Raw genomic sequence first — 6,999 nt, forward strand, 5'->3', positions numbered from 1 at the left:
TTCCCTCTTATCCCGTGGCAGCTTACTTACTTAAAAGCCTTTGGTGAGGGACCTTGTCAAAGGCTTTCTGAAAATCTAAATACACTATATCCACTGGATCCCCCTTGTCCACCTGCTTGTTGACCCCCTCAAAGAATTCTAGTAGATTGGTGAGGCATGATTTCCCTTTACAAAAACCATGTTGACTCTTCCCCAACAAATTATGTTCATCTATGTTTCTGACAACTTTGTTCTTTACTATAGTTTCAACCAGTTTGCACAGTACTGAAGTCAGGCTTACTGGCCTGTAATTGCTGGGGTCACCTCTGGAGCCCTTTTAAAAAATTGGCGTAACATTAGCTAGCCTCCAGTCATTTGGTACAGAAGCTGATTTAAATGATAGGTTACAGATGACAGTTAGTAGTCCTGCAATTTCACATTTGAGTTCCTTCAGAACTCTTGGGTGAATACCATCAGGTCCTGGGGACTTATTACTGTTTAGTTTATCAATTTGTTCCAAAACCTCCTCTAATGACACCTCAATCTGGGACAGCTCCTCAGATCTGTCACCTAAAAAGAATGGCTCAGGGTTGGGAATCTCCCTCACATCCTCAACCGTGAAGACCAATGCAAAGAATTCATTTAGTTTCTAAGCAATGGCCTTATCATCCTTGAGTTCTCCTTTAGCATCTCTATCGTCCAGTGGCCCCACTGGTTGTTTAGCAGGCTTCCTGCTTCTGATGTACTTAAAAAAAAATTTTGCTATTACTTTTTGAGTCTTTGGCTAGCTGTACTTCAAATTCTTTTTTGGCGTTCCTAATTATATTTTTACACTTCATTTGCCAGAGTTTATGCTTCGTTCTATTTTCTTCACTAGGATTTAATTCCACTTTTTAAAGGATGCCTTTTTGTCTCTCACTGCTTCTTTTACTGCTTGTTTAACCATGGTGACTCTTTTTTGGTTCTCTTACTATGTTTTTTAATTTGGGGTAAACATTTAATATTGGTGTTTTTAAAAAGTTTCCATGCAGCTTGCAGGGATTTTACTTTTGGCACTGTACCTTTTAATTTCTGTTTAACTAACCTCCTCATTTTTGTGTAGTTCCCCTTTCTGAAATGAAATGTTACAGTGTTGGGCCGCTGTGGTGTTTTCCCTGCCACAGGGATGTTAAATTTAATTATATTATGGTCACTATTACCACGTGGTCCAGCTATATTCACCTCTTGGACCTGATCCTGTGCTCCACTTAGGACTAAATCAAGAATTGCCTCTCCTCTTGTAAAAACAACAAGGTGTCCAGTGGCACCTTAAAGACTAACAGATTTATTTGAGCATAAGCTTTCATGCATGCAAGTGAAGTGCATGAAGAAGTGAGTTTTTTTTTACCCACGAAAGCTTATGCCCAAATAAATCTGTTAGTCTTTAAGGTGCCACCGGACTCCTTGTTGTTTTTGTGGATACAGACTAACACGGCTACCCCCTGATACTCTCCTCTTGTGGGTTCCAGGACTAGCTGCTCCAAGAAGCAATCATTTAAGGTGTCAATAAAACTCACTCTCTCATTGTATTGTTTGTGAGACGTTGGCCCTGGACTGGGAAAGTCACTAGTAGGAAGTGGTCCAGGGAGGCAGCTTTGATGCACACCCAGGTGCTTGGTACCCCTGTCATTTGTAGGGCCTTGGGTTGGAGCCCCATGGAGAGGGAGGGCCTGGACTCCCCTACCAGCCACCTGTGAGGGTGGTGTAAATCCCCCTTCCTTCTTCTCAAGGTGATGGGGGTCAGGAGTGGCAGAAGCACCCTGAAAGCGGGAGACCCACAGGCATCTGAACTGTGGCACCACCCACTGCGCCACACCCCTGAGGCCCTGCCCCCACATTGCCCCTTCTCCCTGAGTCTCTGCCCCCACGCCGCCCCTAAGACCCTGTCCCAGCCCCACCTCTTCCCCCAAGGCCTCGCTCCCACGCCACTTCTTCCCTCCAAGACCCTGCCCCCTGCTCGCGCCTCTCCTCCCCCTGTTGCTCGCTCTTACAGCTGGTAAAAAATGGGAGAGCATAGTCCTCCCACTTTTAAAAGTGGGGGGGGGCATGGCCCCTTGGGCCCCCACCCCCCATTCTAGTGCTCCTGATGGGAGTACAAGATAGCCAATGTTCATCAAAACCAAAGGAATACATACAGTCTTTCAAGGCAAGCGACAGCTACTGTGATTGTCTAGGTACCCAGTACGGATGGCGGTTTGAACGCCTATGTGGCAATAAATTGATCTCACTCCATTTCCCAGTCGGCAGGTCTCCACGTCACAAAAGGCACCATCTTAAATGGCTCCCTTGTTGTCAGTTTCCGGAAAGGAGCTAAGGATGGCATGGGACATGGGAACTTCCCTTCATCCCTAGAGGGGATGCCTCCAGGTCAGGGTCGAGGCACACGGATGGTCAGGCCTTCTGGAAAATTGCGCACAGCTGCTGCCCGAGCTCTACTTGTTCTGTGGATAACTAGGAGATGTCGATGTGGGACTCACGGATTTCAAGGCAGAAGGGACCATTGGGATCAACTAATCCGGCCTCCTGTCTAACACGGGCTGGAGAACTGCCCCCAGATAATTGCTAGAGAATAGTTTAATAATTCCCCGCCTAGGATTGGGCATCTATATAGCACAGTCAGTGTGCAGGGCCATCAATCTTGCACCTTGAACCAGCACAAAATTAACTTAAACAATGAACAGTTACATCAGAAGAAAGAATGAGCCGTGATAGCCAGAGACTGCTAAGCCATAACCAGATGTGAACCACGTTGACTCTCCGTTCCTGGAGCTTCATGGTTAATAATCTATCATTTCCTCCTTCCTAACTGATGTCAAACTGGGTCACCCAGGAGCAAGTGGCTCTGCAGGGGTCCCCACTGTGTTACCTAAGGATGGCTACACAATGTGCATCTCTATTTCTGATTATGTCGGGAGTCCCACACCAAAGCTCCTCATACCACGGGCCTCTGTGACAGGTGTGGAGCTGGCCAGAGGGTACTTTGCATCTCTACATGCCAGCACAGCGGGAATAGGATTCAGGGTCAGGTCTTTCTTATTAGAGATCTGAGTAGGCAGCTCCCCAGCATGAGTCCCAATTTAACTCTCTCTCGTGGAAAGGTCTCAAGCTGGGGCGATTTTTTAAGTTAAATAAGCGCTGGCCTGTAAGTTGTTTCCATCCTGACATATGGTTTTTGGATAGCCGCGGGAGTGCAGGTCATTAGAGGGCTACCTGTCAGGCTAAATCATTCTCTGGATGTACAAATCACGGAGATACCACACAGGCATATTCCCTGTTGCATCTGGACTGAGATGCCACCATTCTGTCGCACATTTTTTCTTCTAAAGTTGAAATTATTCCCTTTGGTGGAAGGTGCTTGGATACTGTAGCCTTCTACCTGATTGCTAGGCCATAGGTAGCTTGGAGAGCTGGGATGCAAGCTCCCCCACACGGACCAGGAGAGAGCAGGGAATTCCGTCCAGTGATGGGCTGGGCTTACCGGTGCCACTGTTTAGTGGTCAAGTATCAGGGGGTAGCCGTGTTAGTGTGTATCTACAAAAACAACAAGGAGTCTGGTGGCACCTTGAAGACTAACAGATTTATTTGGGCATAACTTTTGGTGGGTAAAAACCTCACTTCTTCGGATGCATAGAGTGAAAGTTACAGAGGCAGGCATTATATACGGACACATGGAGAGCAGGGAGTTACTTCACAAGTGTTTAGTGGTTAGGTTCCTGGGTAAGAGCTCTCTAGCATCGCCAGCCAGTGCAGTGGCAGTTCTTCTGGTAGACAGAAACTCAGCCCTCTGGCCAGGTAATCGTTGGAGTCCACCCCTTTACGGAGCAACAGAGTCCAAAAAAATATAAGTCCCAATGCCTTCCCACCCAAAAGAGTTTCCAGGCCAGCTCTGAGCCCCTGGAAGCCTCACACCCCTGCCTCAGGGCTTACAGTGTCCTGGTTCCTTGTGACCCCTGGTTCTTGTGTTATCTGAAGGAGTAAATAACACTTCTTACTCCCCTTTCTCCACACCCGTCCTGATTTTATAGCCCTTGATCATATCCCCCCTTTGTCGTCTCTTTTCAAAGCTGGGCAGTCCCAATCTTCAAAAGGAAGCCGTTCCAGACCCCTCCTCATTTTTGTTCTCGCTTTTCTTAGGCTATGTCCACCCCTCAGACCTTATAGCAGCCCAGCTGGTCCCTGACTGACAAAAGTTTTACCAGCAAAAGTGCCAGTGTAGACGTAACTTTAGACTGGGAGGCTCTATGAACACATGAAGAACAAGGACAGTGACCATAAACACAGTTACCATTATAAAATCTTGTCTATATTATAAGTTATAAGTTATACTCACATACACATATATAAAACCTGAGAAAGTCCATGCACTCGCCAATGCTATACCCAAAGATCTCATAGAGTCAGGTGGATCTCTCAACAGGTGGTCATTGATAGAGGGGTGGTTCTTGCTGGGATCTTCTCTTGATGGGTCTTTCCACTTTTGCTCAACCAGGGGACCTCTTTTTATGACCACATCTTACACCTTATGCACATGCAAGAGGGTTTCAACCCTCTTTTCCTTATCTGTACCTCCACACCCCATGAATGTTGGGGTGCCCCGTTTTTCATAGGTTGTTCTCTTAGTTCCCTTATTCTCATTAGCATCTACGCACAACATGTGTCCATGGTAACCTGTAGTCAAAGCAGGACATCTCAAGATGTTACAATCAGGTGTTTTGTGGTCTAGACAGGTACCTTACAACATATTTCCGGGACATCATCTATTGGCACATTCTTTCCAGTAATCTTATGACCTTACTGGCATAGGGTTATTCTTAGGTCACCCACTTATGTCAAGCATCCTTAAACCTGAGACCTGGTGTGACTAAGCCAAAATCTTTCAGACCTCAGCCTTACATTACAGCCATACTTAACTTCTATACCTAATACATACTCATCTCTCCTAAATACTTGTCAACCTTACACTTCGATAATCCTACAACTTAAATCAATTTAACATACATTGATTATATATGAAATAGCATATGAGTTGACCGTAACACTAAATAACACAATGATAAATGGATGAGAGAGTGAACTAATTGGCTGCAGGATTATGTTTTACAATGCGCATTACTTTACATTTATCCACATTGACTTTCATCTGCTATTTTATTGCCCAGTCACCCAGTTTTGGGAGATCCCTTTGTAATGCCTCACGGTCTGCTTTGGACTTAACTATATTGAGTCATTTTGTATCATTTGCACATTTTCCCCCCTCACTGTTTATCCCTTTTTCCAGATCATTTATGCATATGTTTGTTGACGTCACTAGGCATCACCCTAGGTAACTTGGGAGGGTGGAAAGCCACTAAGTGTCAATGAAGCCTTCCTGCACTAGGCCTAAGTGAACCAAACTCTATCCTTCCATGTTTAAACTCTAATCAACCTCAAAAGCCAGGTGCAAGTGGAATGTGTAAGCAGCCTGCTATCAGTGGTAACCCCCCTTACCGGTAGCAAGCGGTAATAATGAGGCCTGCATGTTTCTGGCTGAAGGGAAAAAGGACAAGATAACGGTTTAAAGAAGTTACTAACAAGCTAGGCTTATAGCTGCCAAGAATGACTTAACTGCTTAAATGTACTTGCTATTTGCTTAGTAACTGTTACCAGGGAAGGGAGGGGTAAAGGGGGAGGAAGGGAGGGGTAGCGGGGGAAGTGGGGGGGTGAGGCTTGACTGCAAAAGGTATAAAGGAAAAAAAATTGTTTCTGTTAGTGTGCTTGATTTGAGACGTGCCAGTCTCCTTGCACCGCTTTGAGATCTCAAATAAACTTTGTTTGCTTCTCCCCCTGGTGTGTTTATTGGCGCGAAGCACACCGGGCCACGAACCCCGCTGTTGCTTTGCCTCGGGCACCCTGTGCCGGCAACAGTCTTGGCGTCCCTGGGTGGGCTGGAGGCTGAAATTTAGCCTTGCCCGGACCCCTCTCGGAGGTCGACAGATTGCGGCGACGACCGATGCCCAGCGCGCACTGGTAACTTTACCGGGGGCCTCGGCGGAGACGTGGTTTGGTCGACCCCAGAGGGCACAACGGTGCAACACGCTCGAGTAGTGGAGAAGCAGCTGCGGGCGACGGTGGGGAACCGGTCCCGTGGATAGGGCGACGGTGCAGAACCGGACCCTTGGATAAGGTAGGAACAGTCCAGTGGGGACTTTATCTGTCTTGACCTGGGGACGCCCAGTGTCTACCTGTTTTGACCTGGGGACGCCCAGTGTCTCCCTACGGGGCAGGGACAGAGTACGGCAGGCAGGGCAAGGTGTACACCCTTGGAATGCATTCTGGTGAACTGGAAAGTGTTTGGATCGGATCCGTTGATTAAAAGTAAACTAAAAAGATTCTGTACAGTAGACTGGCCTCAATATCAGCTAGAGGACCAGGAAAGGTGGCCACCGGAGGGATCACTTAATTATAACACGATCCTTCAATTACTTCTGTTTTGTCAGCAAACTGGTAAATGGAATGAACATATGTATGTACAGTTGTTTATGTTGCTAAGAGATAGGTTAGATATTTTGCAAAAGTGTAATTTGACTCCGACAGGTTCGGTAGTAGCTACTGTTAGTCTCCAGAACCCCCCCCACCCCCAGCTGTAATGGCAGGTCCGGTGTCCCCTTCGGCTATCACACCCCCACCATATAAAGACAAGGTGTCTCAGGTTCCAGAGATTGCCCCCTCGGTGGAATTTTATCCGTTGATCACTGAGACCGTGGTGTCCAGACATGGCTCAGATAGGAATCAGGACACTACTATGCAGGTTTACACCCATGTGCCTTTTAACCCGGTGGACCTAGCAGCCTTTAAGGCACAGGCAGGGGAATTCTCTACAAACCCAAGCAAGTTTATCTCGGTCTTTGAAGGGTGCCTGGCTAGCTGTAAGCCTGACTGTGATGATTGTAATGTCCTTATGCGGACCCTGCTGTCTGAGGTGGAGCGTAATCAGGTTGTGTC

This window comes from Emys orbicularis, chromosome 5 (genome assembly GCF_028017835.1).
Source record: "Emys orbicularis isolate rEmyOrb1 chromosome 5, rEmyOrb1.hap1, whole genome shotgun sequence".
In the NCBI taxonomy this organism is placed as follows: domain Eukaryota; kingdom Metazoa; phylum Chordata; order Testudines; family Emydidae; genus Emys; species Emys orbicularis.